Source organism: Rattus norvegicus, chromosome Y (assembly GCF_021556685.1).
Source record: "Rattus norvegicus strain SHRSP/BbbUtx chromosome Y, alternate assembly SHRSP_T2T, whole genome shotgun sequence".
Lineage (NCBI taxonomy): Eukaryota > Metazoa > Chordata > Mammalia > Rodentia > Muridae > Rattus > Rattus norvegicus.
Genome location: NC_141555.1, coordinates 380,504 through 400,788, shown reverse-complemented (window position 1 = coordinate 400,788; position 20,285 = coordinate 380,504). Strand labels below are relative to the sequence as shown.

The following is a 20,285-nucleotide window of genomic DNA, read 5'->3' as shown; positions in this document are numbered from 1 at the left end:
GTTGGGCACCAATGGAAGAAGCAGCCCTTAGTCCTGCCAAGGTTGGAACCCCCAAGTGAAAGGAAATGTAGGGGGAGTTTGAAGGTGGTGGATGGGAATGGGAACACTGTTATAAAAGAAGGGGAGGGGAAGGGGGCTTATGCACAGGATTCTGAGAAAGGAAATAACATTTGAAATGTAAATAAAATATCTAATAAAAAATAACATAGATAAATTTAGCCTTTACCTGTCATCAAAAAGAATTCATTTTACAACAGAAGGATATTACTACAGAAAACCAGAACCAATCAAAATGCAGTCATGATACATCTTCAAAACACTTCCACACCTGTTTTGGAAATATTGTGGAAAAGAGCCTAAGGGCTAGAGGATCAGAGTTTGCTCAGAAACTATGCCTTCTAGTAATATCAGAGCTACACCCATAATGTATCACCAACATGACTGCCCAATTATGAGCTAAACTAGGATGCCACCAATGGACATACCAAAGTGTCTGGGTATAAGGCCAGGAGGTCAAAACCAAACCCAAATAACTACAGGCAATAGACAAAAGCTAAGATTAGGTTAGGTCTTCTCCAGCAAAGAGAAATTAGTAGTCCAGTGACAAATAGTCAGCCCTGAATACCTATATACAAGTAACATTAAACAAACTTTTCTGGTTTTATATTCATACAGACACACACACAGAGACCAAAGACATGCACAAGTAATAAAAATGAAAACTTAATTTGAAGGATAACATGGGGTAAATGTGAAAGTTTGAAGGAAGGAAAGAGGAAGTAGAAATGTATATAATTATCTTAAAAAGAAAAAACAGGTGTGCTTTATTTTTTATGTGGGACAATCTGTATTAAAATATGCATATTCTCTTAATTTTCACCTAAGATAGTATCAACTCAATTTTCAGTTAAAGATATTAAATAGTAAATAGTAAATAGTAAATTCACAAAGAACAAAAATCGATCTTCTTTTACATTTCAACTATATAATACTTTTTACTCTCGTTTTAAATCCTACACAGTATTTTCTATTGATTTATTTTATACTGTGTAAATGTTCATATAAGTCCTGGCAGTTTAAAGGTTGTAGAGAAAAGCAAAATGCTTATTAAAAATACTTTTAGCATATCACATGCAGGAAAGCCTCAACTTTGAGACCAGGATGATTTACATGTGTTGGAGCCAGCAAACACTATATTGAAAAAAAAAATCAAAAACAAATATAAACAACTAAGAAGGTCAAATAATTGTTAGTTTCTTATTTACTTATTTAACCTTGGAGACCAGGAAAGAATTAAATACAACTGAATGGCTCTCCAAGTAAAATTAATTAGTCAATCTTAAAATATTTGCTAATCATATACAATATATGTAGCCTTCTAATGAAAACAGGGGGCTTAGGGTTATCTCCTTTTTCTGCCCTATATGCAATTCAACTACATAATGCTGAAGGACATTTTTTTTTCGGAGCTGGGGACCGAACCCAGGGCCTTGTGGCTGAAGGACATTTTAAGCTGGATCAAAAATAAGTAAGAAGGGTTGGGGATTTAGCTCAGTGGTAGAGCGCTTGCCTAGCAAGCGCAAGGCCCTGGGTTTGGTCCCAGCTCCGAAAAAAAAAAAAAAGAAAAAGAAATAAGTAAGAAAATAATTTAGATGCTGTTTAATCTATTGAACTATACTAACAACTAATTACTAGATTGTATGGAAAATTTCCCCTTTTTCCCCTCATTTTTGAAACTAACCCCAAATTCTGCTTTTCAAAATAAGGATTTTAATTAAATAAACAGTGAAAAACAGCACCTTGAGGGATCTCAATCCATAAATCTGTAAGTGTTTGCCTGAGTTTGAGTCCTAGATCTACCATAAAAAATAACAGGTTATGTGGCACACACTTGTGATCCCAGATCTGGAAAGGTGGGGCTTAAATTAGCTAGTCTGGCCTACTTGGAGAGATTTTGAGAGTCTGTCTCAAAAAGCAAGATAGATAAGCACCTATGAAACAACATCTGAGTTATATTCTACCTCTCCATACATACAGACCATTTACATGTTTCCATACACATATGCACCTGCATATACACATACATACAAATCACCATGATTTGTCAAATTAGTAAGATCAATGTCTAATGAACTAATCTATTAATTTCTCCCAATTAATAAGCTCTCTGAACCTGGTAAAAAAATTATAACTTGAACAAAAACAGTTAAAATAAACATGTAAGCATTTTTGTAGAAATCTTTTAAAGCATATTCTTACCTGACATAAAAAGTATGCTTCTAATTTTATCTTAATCTTGCATATTCACAATGGCTGTACTGGAACACCTTTTGCTTCTGTACTGTGCAACATGTAATTTTTCAGTTTAAATTTCTTCAGCTGCCAAGATATCAAGAAACTACTTCTACAGTCAACAAACAGAATAAATTAACAAGTGCCAACAAATAACACATTTTTAACTTGCTTCTAGTCTGCCTTTTGCAATGCCCTCTTCTAAACCATGGTCTAAATGACTTAAGAATTTTGTTTTACTTGAATAGCTCATGAAGTATCACTACTTTAACTTTGCAACCTAAGAAAACAAAAAACTTTTTTAAAATCACAAAACTGTGAAATAAGCACTCATTCACATTATTTTTGAAACTTTGTGACACCTAGGTCATCCTTAAATTAAAGCATGAGCTCTAAAAGTTTAAGTGAGAAGTAATAAAAGATTATATGATTAGGAAGACTTTAAGGTACAGTGAAACTTATTGTTTTTATTAACTTATTTCTGAACAATTAAAGAAACTTTTCAAATTATCCCTGTAGTTTTGACAATGATAAATTTACTAATTCAATGATAATTACTTATGCTACTTTAAAGAACACAGTTATCCTCTAGAAGAGATTACCACTTAAAAAGCAATATTCTTAGCAAAAAAAAAAATTTCCAGTAATAGCATTATCACTATCTAGCTCCCATTATCACTCAACTTTATCACACCTGCAATAGATCCAGAACTGGTTTTAGCCAGGACTATGTGAATATCAAACAAATCTTGTGACATCTTTCATAACTATAGGTCTTTTGGTCTAAATGTATACAGTACTTCTACCTATAAATCAACTCTAGACAAACTAGATTTGTTCTCAGAAGAGATTTCTGTCTGTTAAATTATTTCCTCTACTCCTCTGTCTACTTAGCAAAACCTTTCCCATCCTTTAGTAACCTTATGAAAAGGCCTTCCTATTTCAGAACCATTTCCTTGATGGAAGATTTCTTTTCCGGTGAAATTTCAGCACAGAACTTTCAGAAGACAGATACATGCTGAATCTTTTTTCATAGTGAACAAACACAGGATTCCGATTTTCCAGCAAAATACGTAAGTATGTAAAAGAAAAAAGTGCTTTGAGTAAAGTTAAGACTTTTCAAATGAAATAAACAATCTAACATTAAACCACATATATATGCATTACTTTAAATTCTTAAAATACATCTTTTTCCCAAAGACTTCGTCAAAACAGTAAGACTTTAAACAGACCTATTGAAATAGTTTTCAATAAATTGGAAAACTGAGTTTTACTCTCCCCCATCTCGAGCTTCCTATTTGAGGTTGCACTTCTGTTTTACAGAACTGAACCAGCAACTTTCTTTCTATAAAGTTGTGCTTTTAATGTTAGTAGCCACATACTCCAGGTAAACAGAGTGAACCAGTAAGATAGGTACTGCTGTAAACTGGGCACAGTTAACAAATCAATTCGGTGTACCTGATGTACACCGCTGTACAGTATCACTTGTTACAGTAAGCTCTACTTCATCTACTCACGGCCTACAGAGGGACTTTCCCTCCTAATCCAACATTAAAAACGGTGGTGGCTCCCTTTCCCTTCAACTCTCAATCATCTCTGGTAACAGGCGCCAAACAGCCGCCATCTTGCCTCACGACCACGGATTTCACACCCTCTCCTTTAGTGGGCATGCGGGGCTGTAGCCTTTACTGGCAGCCTTCACCAGGCCTCACTCCCGCACCATAACTGAGGAAGAAGGACCTCTCTGCCTCTACCGGACTTCTCTTGCCCAACCCCTGTCCGTAAGCACAGCGGTTGTGGCTGTGGAGCTGTTCGCGGCCTAACTGCGGCCTTCTCCAGCCTACACAATTAAGAGGCCTAGCAGAGATTGCCAACTTATGTACTATACTAGTAAAGCAGGCCAGAAACCGCACAGAGTGAGTTCACACGAGACTCAAGGCTGTGACCCCATCCAGAACTCACCAGACCAGTGTAGAGGAGTGGGCAATGATGACAAGTGATGCAGACCAACCTATCCCAAAGTACTGGACCCGGCTCTAGCTGAGGGAAGGAAGGAAGAGGGACGTTAGTAGCTAACAAAAAGCAGTCCCACTCTCACAGTGTGGACAGACAACCAACCGTTAACACTTAAACTCACCATCCGAACCAGAACATCGGAAATTGAGTAACCGCTGCCCAGAAAGCTGGAGGAATGGCGGCCAAGAACGCCGCAAAATGAAAAACGGCCGTTTGGCTCACGGTCTTTACGTTCTCTCTCCACGCCCCACCCACCTAACCCCTGCCACGCCACGCCCCCTTCCTGCCCCCCGCCCCCCCCCCCCCCCCCCCGCCGCTGCACTATTTCCTTTCGCAACTGTACTGCCTAGATCCCTCGCTCCCTGTCTTGTGCTGCAACTACAAATGGAGGGCAGGAACAGGAAGGTATTGCCCTATTCTTAAGCACCACCATACCAATGGGTTCTGAGTTTTCTTCTGCTTCTAAAGGCATATATTACATACATAATTTATTTTAATATATAGGTATATACATATATATACACATACATATTCTGCCATCTTACTTAACCACTGCTTGCTTGTTCAATGACTGTGTAAATAAATATATTATTTATTAAAATATATTCTATATAAACTAATATGTGTATTATATAGTTACATTAAAATATAATAAAATAATGAAAATAATCATATTAAAATTATATATATTCAGTGGTTAAGTGAGATAACAGGAGGAAAATGAGCATATGGTTAATATTTTGAATAACAACTACATAAGAAGGGACTCAAGATGAGTGTTCTAGATTGCTCTCAAGACTCAACTGATGATGGGTCTGACTTTAGAATCATGGTCTAGACATACTATGATTAACAATCCTTAGCTAAGAATAAGTTCCTGCTGATTCCTAGGTTTTTCTCTTTTACACAGTAACGTACTTTGAAATTCACTTTAAATGATCTAGTTTCTAACCATTACATTCCCTACTGTGTTTTGGTCATCTGAATTAAATTATTGATTCTTGTTAAGATATATGTTAATGTTTCAGACAGACCTAATATTTAGTAGTCCATTGTATTGGTTCAAGGAGAATGTGTTCCATCTGGGAAATTTAATTTTAAGGATGTCAGTGTTTGGCACATGGCCTCCAATCTCAGTAGTCCCTTTTTGCAGCATTTGTAAATCTTTGATTTTTCTTTTCTTTTGTTTGTTTGTTTGTTTGTTTGTTTGGAGCTGAGGACCGAACCCAGAGCCTTGCGCTTGCTAGGCAAGCGCTCTACCACTGAGCTAAATCCCCAACCCAATCTTTGATTTTTAACAGGTGTTTGTGATACTGAAGATACCTGGAGGTCTACATAGGCCTACATGCCAACAGGCACACAGGTAGCTATTTGTCTCTTTTGACAGAAAGAAAATGGAGCAATTTTCTCAGGCATAGAAGAGCTAGATTCACTTGGCCCAAAATTCCAGTCTTGTGGAAGATAAGGTATGATATATTATCTTCTGTAACTGCTTCTCAACTGAAATTAGGATATCATTGTTTCAGGGTCCAGGAAGACTGAAATGCTTGTCAAAAGATGGGAGGGGCAAAACATAACTGATTCACTACCTAGGTTCTCCAGACCATCTGGGGCTAGTGAAGTGCTGGAAACGCTGGAGCAGTCTAGAATGCTCGCCAAAAGCAGGAGCTTAAGCTGATAGGAAATTCCATTAGGAGTATCTATTTTGCTGATACAGCTTGATGGGACAAGTTGGCTAGTCTAGTTTATATCAGTTTTGACCAAGTCCATGGTTGGTGACAATTTTGGAGCAGTTTGTGTCTGTAGCAGATTCTTGAATGATGTCAATCAGCTGAGTGGAAATCTTTGGAATAGTTACAGAGTAGAGAGAGAAGGTAAAAAGTTAAGGAACTTAAAAAGTCTTACATTTGGAGCTTTCCCTTCAGGAATAGGCAATAGACAGGGAAACTTAAGCTGTTAATTGACATAACAGGAGTATTTTTAAACTCTGACAGGTGAGTTCAAGTCATGACTTGAAGTTTACATAATTTGTTCTAACTTACAGAGGACATAATCTGTACTGAAATCCAGTTGTAGAAATGCAGTTAAGAGGTACTGTAGACAAGTAGAACAGACACATCTATGAGCAATTGCAAAGTCTGGGGACCCCCAAAAATGACTTTAGGTTAGAAGCATAAATATTCTTTCCTCTGTCCAAGGAGTTAGTTATGTAGATTGGAGACAGATGTTCTTTTAAATTGTTTCTTTAGATACTTTGCGCTAGTGGGAGACATGTAGCTGTTATGAAACACCATGGCCAAAGAAACATGGGGGGAAAGGTTTATTTTCAACTTCCAGGTTAACAGCTCATCATTGAGGGAAGTCAGGACAAAAAACTTAAACAGAATAGGAACCTGGAGGCTGAAGCTGATATGGAGGCCATAGGGGAGTGCTACTTACTGCCTTGTTCTCCATCCTTTGCTCAGCTTGCTTTTTATAGAATCCAGGACCACTAGGACTGACACCATTCATAATGGTTTGGTCCTTAACTCATCAATTATTAGTTAAGAATATGCCTTACAGCCAGGTTTTAGAACCATTTTCTCAGTTGAAGTTTCTATTTTTCAGATAATTCTAGCTTGTGTTAAGTTGACCTAAAACTAGCCAGCACACTCATATAATTTGATTAATGTCTGTAATCATGAGATATAAGTGTTTGTCTACTGACAACAGTCTTTATAAAGCAAGTTCCTTTAAATAAAGACAGAGTCAGAAGCTGCATTAAAACCTATTTATTATTTTGATAAGAAGCCTGTCAACAAGGAAAACCTGTCTGAATTTTCTTTTTCACCAGAAGACCTAATATCTCTAAAAAGCAAGGAGTAATTTTTATGTATGAAATGGATTTACCCAGCTGCTGTTAAACTGATAATACCATCATTATCATCAAAGATCTGAGAAGGCTAAATTAAAACAGGAAGTATAAACCAAATGGTTTGTGTATCAATTAAGATATAGAAACTACTTGCATGCTACTTTACTACCTGAATAGTTACCCTAGGCTCCTCTCTGTACATTCATTCTGATGATGGGGGGGGAGGGGTTAAGCAGCATTTGTCTTCAGCCTCTGTAACGAACATCATTAAATCTTCTCCTACCAATGGATACAGAAAATGTGGTACATCTACACAATGGAATATTACTCAGCTATCAAAAACAATGACTTTATGAAATTTGTAGGCAAATGGTTGGAACTGGAAAACATCATCCTGAGTGAGCTAACCCAATCACAGAAAAACACACATGGTATGCACTCATTGATAAGTGGCTATTAGCCCAAATGCTTGAATTACCCTAGATGCCTAGAACAAATGAAACTCAAGACGGATGATCAAAATGTGAATGCTTCACTCCTTCTTTAAAAGGGGAACAAGAATACCCTTGGCAGGGAAGGGAGAGGCAAAGATTAAAACAGAGACTGAAGGAACACCCATTCAGAGCCTGCCCCACATGTGGCCCATACATATACAGCCATCCAATTAGACAAGATGGATGAAGCAAAGAAGTGCAGACCGACAGGAGCCGGATGTAGATCGCTCCTGAGAGACACAGCCAGAATACAGCAAATACAGAGGCGAATGCCAGCAGCAAACCACTGAACTGAGAACAGGACCCCCGTTGAAGGGATCAGAGAAAGAACTGGAAGAGCTTGATGCTCGAGACCCCATATGTACAACAATGCCAAGCAACCAGAGCTTCCAGGGACTAAGCCACTACCCAAAGACTATACATGGACTGACCCTGGACTCTGACCTCATAGGTAGCAATGAATATCCTAGTAAGAGCACCAGTGGAAGGGGAAGCCCTGGGTCCTGCTAAGACTGAACCCCCAGTGAACTAGACTATGGGGGGAGGGTGGCAATGGGGGGAGGATGGGGAGGGGAACACCCATAAGGAAGGGGAGGGGGAGGGATTAGGGGGATGTTTGCCCGGAAACCGGGAAAGGGAATAACACTCGAAATGTAAATAATAAATACTCAAGTTAATAAAAAAAATTACTTTAAAATTTATTTATTGTGTATGTATGTGTCTGTGCACAAGCATGTGCACCTGCATACCTCACACACATGGAGACTAGATTAGAACTTGTGAGAGTCAATTCTTTCCTTCTACCATGGGGGTCCTGCGAGCCTAATTCAGGCCCTCAGGCTGGACAGCAAGCACTCTTACCTGCTGAGCCATCGTGCCAGCCTCAGACTTCTCATCTGTGTAAAGCAACGGCACATTTGTGCTTCTAGGCAACTGAAAAACATCTCCATGTTGGAGAGGCTAAATCCAAAAAAAAAAAAAAAATCTTCTCCTACCACACTCGGTAACAATAGCCTTTACCAGCTAGATTCAGAAGATCCAAGAGACTTTCTGATGGGTGAGACAATTTATATTATATACTTCTTTGGCAAAAAGGGGCAGTCAATTTTACAGTGTTTACAGTTCAATAAGGGTCCTGGCAGTAGTCAAAGCTTGGCACAGTTTCACTCAGTGGTTAGTATAAATGGAGATCATAGAGAGACTGAGAATTGTATTTATTGTTTTTATAGCATACTGTTATAAAATTCATAGTTTTTGTTTTTACCCAGTTTATCCAAATAATTAAAAGTTAAAGTTAGCAAAGATAAAGAGGCTAGACATGTATTTTCTGTGATTGGGTTACCTTACTCAGGATGATATTTTCCAGTTCCATCCATTTGCCTATGAATTTCATAAACTCGTTGTTTTTGATAGCTGAGTAATATTCCATTGTGTAGATGTACCACATTTTCTGTATCCATTCCTCTGTTGAAGGGCATCTGGGTTCTTTCCAGCTTCTGGCTATTATAAATAAGGCTGCTATGAATATAGTGGAGCACGTGTCTTTGTTATATGTTGGGGCATCATTTGGGTATATGCCCAGGAGTGGTATAGGACATGTATTTTCAAGTCAGTTTCTGTTAGCCTGAATAGACCTTAGGGCTCTTTGTCAGACTAGGCTATTGTCTAGCTGCATCATAAGATAGGAATATCCTAGTTTCTGATGGCTCGAGAATCTTCAGTTTTTCTTCTCTCTTTCCACATTCTTAGCTTGTCTTTTTTCCTTTATCATCCTAGATTGTGCAACTGTTTCTCTAGCTTCTGTTATTCTTTATCTAGATTAACACAGATTTTTGCTATCCAAAATCCTGACTAGATCATATCTAATGACTTATCTGCTGGTATTTTTCAAAGTCATGTTTTCAATAGAAGACCCAATTGGGAATGCTAGTTCTGGATAGTGGCTGCTAGGTTGGCCAGAGACTGGCAGTTTTAAGTCAGAAGGTGACCTGGACTGATTTCTCCAAAGAGATGGTTTCCTTTATCTTCTCTATTGCTTTATTCTGTTTCTGGAACTATTTCCTGCCTTGACCTTTTAAATAGGTTTTTTTCTGGGTTCTGGTATATTTTATTAACTCTAGTATGTATTTGGCCATAGCCCTCTATATAAAGTGAAAATTAGAATTAGCAAAATTATTAGAAAATCCCTACAAACTTAAAACTAATGACTTTTGTAGACTTTGGAATGTGAAGACATTCAAGGACAACATTTTAGATCAGTGAATCAGTCTGTGACATAATTCTGAGATAAAGCTGACATTCAGAAGACCTATTTAGCCTTTTTTTTTACAAGAACAAATAATTGCAAATGTAGCAAACAAAACTTCACTTCTGGTGCCTTAATAGAGGAATAAAATCTATTACCTTTTATTTACATCTCTAATTATCATTGCCTTTTTAGTGTTGTTTTTCCTTTTTATCTGATTGCTTGGGTTTCATATCTATACTGGATAATTTTGTGTTAACTTGAAACAAATTAAAGACATTTGAGAGAAGAAAGCCCCAACTAAGAAAATCCTTCATAAAATCTGACTATAATCAAGCCAAAAGGGCATTTGCTTTATCAGTGATTGATGGGGGAAGCCCCATCCCATTGTGAATAGCTCTGTTCCTGGTCTGGGTCTTATAAGAAACCAGGCTGAATAAGCAATGAGAAGTAAATCAGTGAGCAGAACCAGTCTGAGGCCTCTCTATCAGCTCCTCTCTACATGTTTCTGTCCTGTTTGAATACCTCTCCTGAATTCTTTTGGTGATGAACAATGGTATGGAAGTTTAAGTCAAATAAACCCCTTCCTCCTCAACTTGCTTTTGGTTATCGTGTTTCATTGAAACAATAGAAACCCTAACAAAAAAAAAATACAAAGTTAAAGCAGAGAATTGTTTATGTTTCCATATTTGTATTTACTTTTATAGTTTTGATCCTCTATATAAATGCATGTAGATTAAGCTTAATATCATATTTATCAAACACATGTTATTTTTAAATCTTATTTTACGTAAAACTTGTTTATATGACTTTTGTCCTTGCCTGTTATTTTCATTGTCAGGACAAGAATCTCATATTCCAAAATATGAATCTACCCTATTCCAAAATATCTTGGAACCATCTCTTTTGATGTTTATATCACATGGTCATCTTAATCAAGACGGTAAATGTTATTTAAAACCAACTGTGATTCTTGACAATAAGAGTTGAATCCACCCAAACCGGCAGATCCCTGCCCGCAGCAGCTCACTGCTCCCAAACCCCGTGGGAGAGAGACCTCACCGCCTGGACAGGTGGGCACTCCTGAGGCTGTAGAGCGGAAGAGACCACCAACACTGCCCACCCCTGCCCACATCCCTGGCCCAAAAGGAAACTATATACAACCTCTCAGTTCCCATAGAGGAGGGCCCAGGAGCGGCAGGACCACTGCGTCTGAGACACCGCCTGAACCTGAAGGGACCGACCAGATAAACAGTTCTCTGCACCCAAATCCCGTGGGAGGGAGAGCCAAACCTTCAGAGAGGCAGACACGCCTGGGAAACCAAAAGAGACTGCACTCTGCACACATTACTGATTCCAGAGGAAAACACCAAACGCCATCTGGACCCTGGTGCACGAAAGCTCCCGGAAAGGGCAGCACAGATCTTCCTGGTGGCTGCCCCCACTGAGTGCTCCTAAGCAACACCTCACCAGCAAACTTGAGCCTCGGGACCACAGGTAAGACCAACTTTTCTGCTGCAAGCAACCTGCCTGGTGATCTCAAGACACAGGCCCACAGGAACAGCTGAAGACCTGTAGATAGGAAAAACTACATGCCCGAAAGCAGAACACTCTGTCCCCATAACTGGCTGAAAGAAAACAGGAAAACAGGTCTACAGCACCCCTGACACACAGGCTTATAGGACAGTCTAGCCACTGTCAGAAATAGCAGAACAAAGTAACACTAGAAATAATCTGATGGTGAGGAAAGTGCAGGAACCCAAGCAACAGAAACCAAGACTACATGGCATCATCGGAGCCCAATTTTCCAACCAAAGCAAACATGGAATATCCAAACACACCAAAAAAGCAAGATCTAGTTTCAAAATCATATTTGATCATGATGCTGGAGGACTTCAAGAAAGACATGAAGAACTCCCTTAGAGAACAAGTAGAACCCTACAGAGAGGAATGGCAAAAATCCCTAAAAGAATTCCAGGAAAACATAAATAAACAAGTAGAAGCCCATAGAGAGGAGACACAAAAATCCCTGAAAGAATTCCAGGAAAATACAATCAAACAGTTGAAGGAATTAAAAATGGAATAGAAGCAATCAAGAAAGAACACAAGGAAACAACCCTGGATATAGAAAACCAAAAGAAGAGACAAGGAGCTGTAGATACGAGCTTCACCAACAAAATACAAGAGATGGAAGAGAGAATTTCAGGAGCAGAAGATTCCATAGAAATCATTGACTCAACTGTCAAAGATAATGTAAAGTGGAAAAAGCTACTGGTCCAAAACATACAGGAAATCCAGGACTCAATGAGAAGATCAAACCTAAGGATAATAGGTATAGAAGAGAGTGAAGACTCCCAGCTCAAAGGACCAGTAAATATCTTCAACAAAATCATAGAAGAAAACTTCCCTAACCTAAAAAAAGAGATACCCATAGGCATACAAGAAGCTTACAGTACTCCAAATAGATTGGACCAGAAAAGAAACACCTCCCGTCACATAATTGTCAAAACACCAAACGCACAAAATAAAGAAAGAATATTAAAAGCAGTAAGGGAAAAAGGTCAAGTAACATATAAATGGAGACCTATCAGAATCACACCAGACTTCTCGCCAGAAACTATGAAGGCCAGAAGATCCTGGACTGATGTCATACAGACCCTCAGAGAACACAAATGCCAGCCCAGGTTACTGTATCCAGCAAAACTATCAATTAACATTGATGGAGAAACCAAGATATTCCATGACAAAACCAAATTTACACAATCTCTTTCTACAAACCCAGCACTACAAAGGATAATAAATGGTAAAGCCCAACATAAGGAGGCAAGCTATACCCTAGAAGAAGCAAGAAACTAATCGTCTTGGCAACAAAACAAAGAGAATGAAAGCACACAAACATAACCTCACATCCAAATATGAATATAACGGGAAGCAATAATCACCATTCCTTAATATCTCTCAATATCAATGGCCTCAACTCCCCAATAAAAAGACATAGATTAACAAACTGGATACGCAACGAGGACCCTGCATTCTGCTGCCTACAGGAAACACACCTCAGAGACAAAGACAGATACTACCTCAGAGTGAAACGCTGGAAAACAACTTTCCAAGCAAGTGGTCAGAAGAAGCAAGCTGGAGTAGCCATTCTAATATCAAATAAAATCAATTTCCAACTAAAAGTCATCAAAAAAGATAAGGAAGGACACTTCATATTCATCAAAGGAAAAATCAACCAAGATGAACTCTCAATCCTAAATATCTATGCCCCAAATACAAGGGCACCTACATACGTAAAAGAAACCTTACTAAAGCTCAAAACACACATTGCACCTCACACAATAATAGTGGGAGATTTCAACACCCCACTCTCATCAATGGACAGATCATGGAAACAGAAATTAAACAGTGATGTCGACAGACTAAGAGAAGTCATGAGCCAAATGGACTTAACGGATATTTATAGAACATTCTATCCTAAAGCAAAAGGATATACCTTCTTCTCAGCTCCTCATGGTACTTTCTCCAAAATTGACCATATAATTGGTCAAAAAACGGGCCTCAACGGGTACAGAAAGATAGAAATAATCCCATGCGTGCTATCAGACTACCACGGCCTAAAACTGGTCTTCAATAACAATAAGGGAAGAATACCCACATATACGTGGAAATTGAACAATGCTCTACTCAATGATAACCTGGTCAAGGAAGAAATAAAGAAAGAAATTAAAAACTTTTTAGAATTTAATGAAAATGAAGATACAACATACTCAAACTTATGGGACACAATGAAAGCTGTGCTAAGAGGAAAACTCATAGCGCTGAGTGCCTGCAGAAAGAAACAGGAAAGAGCATATGTCAGCAGCTTGACAGCACACCTAAAAGCTCTAGAACAAAAAGAAGCAAATACACCCAGGAGGAGTAGAAGGCAGGAAATAATCAAACTTAGAGCTGAAATCAACCAAGTAGAAACAAAAAGGACCATAGAAAGAATCAACAGAACCAAAAGTTGGTTCTTTGAGAAAATCAACAAGATAGATAAACCCTTAGCCAGACTAACGAGAGGACACAGAGAGTGTGTCCAAATTAACAAAATCAGAAATGAAAAGGGAGACATAACTACAGATTCAGAGGAAATTCAAAAAATCATCAGATCTTACTATAAAAACCTATATTCAACAAAATTTGAAAATCTTCAGGAAATGGACAATTTCCTAGACAGATACCAGGTATCGAAGTTAAATCAGGAACAGATAAACCAGTTAAACAACCTCATAACTCCTAAGGAAATAGAAGCAGTCATTAAAGGTCTCCCAACCAAAAAGAGCCCAGGTCCAGACGGGTTTAGTGCAGAATTCTATCAAACCTTCATAGAAGACCTCATACCAATATTATCCAAACTATTCCACAAAATTGAAACAGATGGAGCACTACAGAATACCTTCTACGAAGCCACAATTACTCTTATACCTAAACCACACAAAGACACAACAAAGAAAGAGAACTTCAGACCAATTTCCCTTATGAATATCGACGCAAAAATACTCAATAAAATTCTGGCAAACCGAATACAAGAGCACATCAAAACAATCATCCACCATGATCAAGTAGGCTTCATCCCAGGCATGCAGGGATGGTTTAATATACGGAAAACCATCAACGTGATCCATTATATAAACAAACTGAAAGAACAGAACCACATGATCATTTCATTAGATGCTGAGAAAGCATTTGAAAAAATTCAACACCCCTTCATGATAAAAGTCCTGGAAAGAATAGGAATTCAAGGCCCATACCTAAACATAGTAAAAGCCATATACAGCAAACCAGTTGCTAACATTAAACTAAATGGAGAGAAACTTGAAGCAATCCCACTAAAATCAGGGACTAGACAAGGCTGCCCACTCTCTCCCTACTTATTCAATATAGTTCTTGAAGTTCTAGCCAGAGCAATCAGACAACAAAAGGAGATCAAAGGGATACAGATCGGAAAAGAAGAGGTCAAAATATCACTATTTGCAGATGACATGATAGTTTATTTAAGTGATCCCAAAAGTTCCACCAGAGAACTGCTAAAGCTGATAAACAACTTCAGCAAAGTGGCTGGGTATAAAATTAACTCAAATAAATCAGTTGCCTTCCTCTATACAAAAGAGAAACAAGCCGAGAAAGAAATTAGGGAAACGACACCCATCATAATAGACCCAAATAATATAAAGTACCTCGGTTTAACTTTAACCAAGCAAGTAAAAGATCTGTACAATAAGAACTTCAAGACACTGAAGAAAGAAATTGAAGAAGACCTCAGAAGATGGAAAGATCTCCCATGCTCATGGATTGGCAGGATTAATATAGTAAAAATGGCCATTTTACCAAAAGCAATCTACAGATTCAATGCAATCCCCATCAAAATACCAATCCAATTCTTCAAAGAGTTAGACAGAACAATTTGCAAATTCATCTGGAATAACAAAAAACCCAGGATAGCTAAAGCTATCCTCAACTATAAAAGGACTTCAGGGGGAATCACTATCCCTGAACTCAAGCAGTATTACAGAGCAATAGTGATAAAAACTGCATGGTATTGGTACAGAGACAGACAGATAGACCAATGGAATAGAATTGAAGACCCAGAAATGAACCCACACACCTATGGTCACTTGATTTTTGACAAAGGAGCCAAAACCATCCAATGGAAAAAAGATAGCATTTTCAGCAAATGGTGCTGGTTCAACTGGAGGTCAACATGTAGAAGAATGCAGATCGATCCATGCTTATCACCCTGTACAAAGCTTAAGTCCAAGTGGATCAAGGACCTCCACATCAAACCAGATACACTCAAACTAATAGAAGAAAAACTAGGGAAGCATCTGGAACACATGGGCACTGGAAAAAATTTCCTGAACAAAACACCAATGGCTTATGCTCTAAGATCAAGAATCGACAAATGGGATCTCATAAAACTGCAAAGCTTCTGTAAGGCAAAGGACACTGTGGTTAGGACAAAACGGCAACCAACAGATTGGGAAAAGATCTTTACCAATCCTACAACAGATAGAGGCCTTATATCCAAAATATACAAAGAACTCAAGAAGTTAGACCGCAGGGAGTCAAATAACCCTATTAAAAATAGGGTTCAGAGCTAAACAAAGAATTCGCAGCTGAGGAATGCCGAATGGCTGAGAAACACCTAAAGAAATGTTCAACATCTTTAGTCATAAGGGAAATGCAAATCAAAATAACCCTGAGATTTCACCTCACACCAGTGAGAATGGCTAAGATCAAAAACTCAGGTGACAGCAGATGCTGGTGAGGATGTGGAGAAAGAGGAACACTCCTCCATTGTTGGTGGGATTGCAGACTGGTACAACCATTCTGGAAATCAGTCTGGAGGTTCCTCAGAAAATTGGACATTGAACTGCCTGAGGATGATCCAGCTATACCTCTCTTGGGCATATACCCAAAAGATGCCTCAACATATAAAAGAGACACGTGCTCCACTATGTTCATCGCAGCCTTATTTATAATAGCCAGAAGCTGGAAAGAACCCAGATGCCCTTCAACAGAGGAATGGATACAGAAAATGTGGTACATCTATACAATGGAATATTACTCAGCTATCAAAAACAACGACTTTATGAAATTCGTAGGCAAATGGTTGGAACTGGAAAATATCATCCTGAGTGAGGTAACCCAATCACAGAAAGACATACATGGTATGCACTCATTGATAAGTGGCTATTAGCCCAAATGCTTGAATTACCCTAGATGCCTAGAACAAATGAAACTCAAGACGGATGATCAAAATGTGAATGCTTCACTCCTTCTTTAAAAGGGGAACAAGAATACACTTGGCAGGGAAGGGAGAGGCAAAGATTAAAACAGAGACTGAAGGAACACCCATTCAGAGCCTGCCCCACATGTGGCCCATACATATACAGCCACCCAATTAGACAATATGGATGAAGCAAAGAAGTGCAGGCTGACAGGAGCCGGATGTAGGTCGCTCCTGAGAGACACAGCCAGAATACAGCAAATACAGAGGCGAATGCCAGCAGCAAACCACTGAACTGAGAATAGGACCCCCATTGAAGGAATCAGAGAAAGGACTGGAAGAGCTTGAAGGGGCTCGAGACCCCAAAAGTACAACAATGTCAAGCAACCAGAGCTTCCAGGGACTAAGCCACTACCTAAAGACTATACATGGACTGACCCTGGACTCTGACCCCATAGGTAGCAATGAATATCCTAGTAAGAGCACCAGTGGAAGGGGAAGCCCTGGGTCCTGCTAAGGCTGAACCCCCAGTGAACTAGATTGTTGGGGGGAGGGCGGCAATGGGGGGGAGGGTTGGGAGGGGAACACCCATAGAGAAGGGGAGGGGGAGGGGGATGTTTTCCCGGAAACCGGGAAAGGGAATAACACTCGAAATGTAAATAAGAAATACTCAAGTTAATAAAAAAAAAAAGAAAAAAGAAATGAAACTGAGATTATAAAAAAAAAAAGAGTTGAACCCAAATTATATATTCAACAGGCTATAGTAAATTATGATTACCCATGTATATATTTTAATTATCATCTTTTTTGTTGTAAGTTTTAAGCTAACCTTTGTTGCAGATTTTACAGATTTTTAACCATATCAAATAAACTTACATAAAAATTTAATATAAATATCAAGATAAAGTATATGCTTTGGCAAATGTCTTAGAAAGGTAAATAAAACCAAATAGAATATGAGATGAGTGACAATACTCTCCAGTGGGAATAGTACACTAGTTAGTTGGTTTTCAGTGGGGTTGCTTTGTTTTGTTTTTTCTTTCTGTTGTAGGTCAGGTGGCCATAACCTAACCCTAGAGTTAGCCTTTAATAAAGTAGAGCAGCGTAAAATAATACATGATACTTAGTAGTATCCATACCAAAAAGATGATGAATCCCTATAAAATTGATTCCAATAACAATGGAGAGGGACCAGAGAAAGTAGAGTAAAAAGAAGACTTAGAGATGAGAAATTCTGTGCCCTGGCTAAAAGGGAGTAGCAGATTGCAAGCAACAGCTGAGGTCATAGCCAGTAGCAGTGGCTGCAGTTATGGTAGTAGCAGTTATGTATAGTGGATTCTAGGTCCTGGTGAGGAAGGAGTGCACAAGACTTCTCAGAGTCAAGGGTTATAATAGTGCCTATAGGGGCAGCATGATGATATACCAGCATTGCCCAACTCTAGAAATATGAGAGTAGTAAAAGCTAGAGACCAGTGTAGGTGCATAAGATGATGCAGGAGGGAACTGAGAGACTTGCTGATAAGGAACATGAATGTTGCAAATGCAGTAACTTCCTTACTGTCTTCCCTGCTTGCTCCCACCACTGCCACAAATTTATGCCACAAAACATAGAAAACAGTATTGAAGTAGTAACAATAAAGAATGTTCATGCAGTCACAGGAGACAAGATAAACACAAATGATCACCCTCTTTCATATACCCAACTGTTCCCAAACAAGACGACAAGATAACATCTTTTCTACCCAAATATTGGGTTAATAACCATGTCTGGTCTATCCTAACAGCTATCCACATTTTCCAGACTTCAAAACAGAAAAATACACCATACCAGCTAGTCTAAGATTCAGATAAATATTGACCAGCAATTCTTACTTTTTTTTAAATCTATTCATTTTCAATATTAAGGTTTATTTTTCCCAGGATGAGGTAACAGTTAAAATAATTACAAGAATTATGTATAAATGAGCATTTATTCAGACAAAACATCATTGTTCACAAGTAGTTAAGAAATATTTTGCAATTTATATAATAAATATATCTGTGTTTAGGTTAACAGGCACCATCTTGATAACAGAAAAGTTTTTTTTAAAACCAGTAAGTAAACATTCAAGAAAACAAGGTGCTTATATCTGAAATATGATTCAGCCTTAAATGCTTTTCTTCATATAGCGCTTAAATTTCCAAACTTTCTAGAAAGTTTCTGAAAATATAACTACTATCTTAAAACATTAAAATGGCATCCAAGATAATGGTCAATTAAAGACAATTTATAATCTATATTTGTAATTCTCCATTCAATAAAATATCAATTACCAACATATTAAAGGTCAATGGGCTTTTAATGTATATATGTATCTGTTAATGGTGAAAGCCTGAAATACATACATTTAAAAGTCACTCTCATGACAGGACTTTAGACACTGCATCTCTGGTGCAGACCTGAAAACTACCAAGTATGTCACCTGTATACTTCCACAACACTCCTATCCCACCCCACCTCCATCTATAAATATATATCTAGTTACTAGGGATTTTGGGGTAGGTTTGTTTGTTTATATAAATAAATTTAGTAAATCCCAACACACAACGCTGATAATAATCCTTGGTAAACAGGAAATCCCAGTAAAGTCTAAACGCGTGGCTTGGCTCCCAAAGTGTGGCAACAGACTAGAAAACAGAGAAAAGCAATCAATGGCCCTCACTCTACAGTCTGAGTCCACGACTGTCTGAGCATTTGCTGATGTAATCCTGAAGAAAGTGGCGACAGATTTTGAAGACAAATATCAGAGAATAAGTCTTTGCTTGATAATTTTTCTATTTACTTTTGCCAAGGCATCTGAAAACATGAAGCCTTCTCATCAGAGAGGTTAGCATAGATGTCAATTTCCTTTTCCTGTTTTTCTCTTTCTTCCTTGTGTTTTTTGGCAGATGAACTTTTAGGTCTTCTTCCTCATCTGATATGATCTGAATGACTGTTACTTTGAGATCTCTTTCTGTTTTCTAAATCTTTATTTACTATAGAATTTATCTTCTCTCACCTAACTCTCTCTGTTCACCTCCTCTTGGCCTCATGCTTGTTTTCTGTAGATGGTGGTGATTTCTCTGAATGCTTTGCATTTTGTACTGCTAATAAATATATAACCACAGGGACATGATTTACACATAGCAGGAATCTGTTGGTCGCAGAAGGAGCATGATTTGGTGGCCATGTTCAATTTCTTGGCTCAAGTTGCAGACATGCTCCCCTCCTGAGCACCTGTGGAAGCAGATTGTCCTCACTCTAGCCATGACCCAGCTGTGAAGCCAATTATTTTTTCTTTTTTTGCTTTCAGTTTGCAAATTTATGACAGTCACAGAATGGATTCCAAATAGGATTTATCGAGTCCAGCTTGGACTTGCTCCCACTTGGATGCCTATTATGTGTTATCCTAAAATATTATGCGGATAACCAGAATCTGTTACCTTAACTGTTTCTTGTTCAAAAACAACAAAGAAAGGAAAACAAAACAAAACAAAACAAACAAACAAACAAAAAACTGATAATACCTCACGTAGCCAAAAATTTTCAGAGACAATTATCATTTTTTAAAAAAATAACAGTCCTTGGGT

General features: G+C 38.2%; 1 protein-coding gene, 1 long non-coding RNA gene and 1 pseudogene across 2 annotated transcripts in view; 1 reads left to right on the top strand and 2 right to left on the bottom strand.

The window, feature by feature from the left end:
* Positions 1-4,537, bottom strand: part of Zfy1 (zinc finger protein 1, Y-linked) — a 41,404-nt gene extending 36,867 nt beyond the window's left edge. Inside the window, 3 exon segments of the mRNA NM_001447243.1 lie at positions 2,260-2,404; positions 4,255-4,332; positions 4,430-4,537. The gene's annotated coding sequence lies outside the window, so the exon portion shown is untranslated.
* Positions 1-12,420, top strand: part of LOC108353310 (uncharacterized) — a 90,953-nt gene extending 78,533 nt beyond the window's left edge. Inside the window, exons 4-6 of the long non-coding RNA XR_015647393.1 lie at positions 3,239-3,365; positions 5,696-5,774; positions 10,743-12,420. This is a non-coding gene — a long non-coding RNA (uncharacterized LOC108353310). The remainder of the gene's footprint in view (positions 1-3,238; positions 3,366-5,695; positions 5,775-10,742) is intronic.
* Positions 12,421-19,459: 7,039 nt separating this feature from the next.
* On the bottom strand, positions 19,460-19,915 carry LOC103694539 (UPF0547 protein C16orf87 homolog pseudogene; annotated as a pseudogene).
* Between the last annotated feature and the right edge of the window lie 370 nt (positions 19,916-20,285).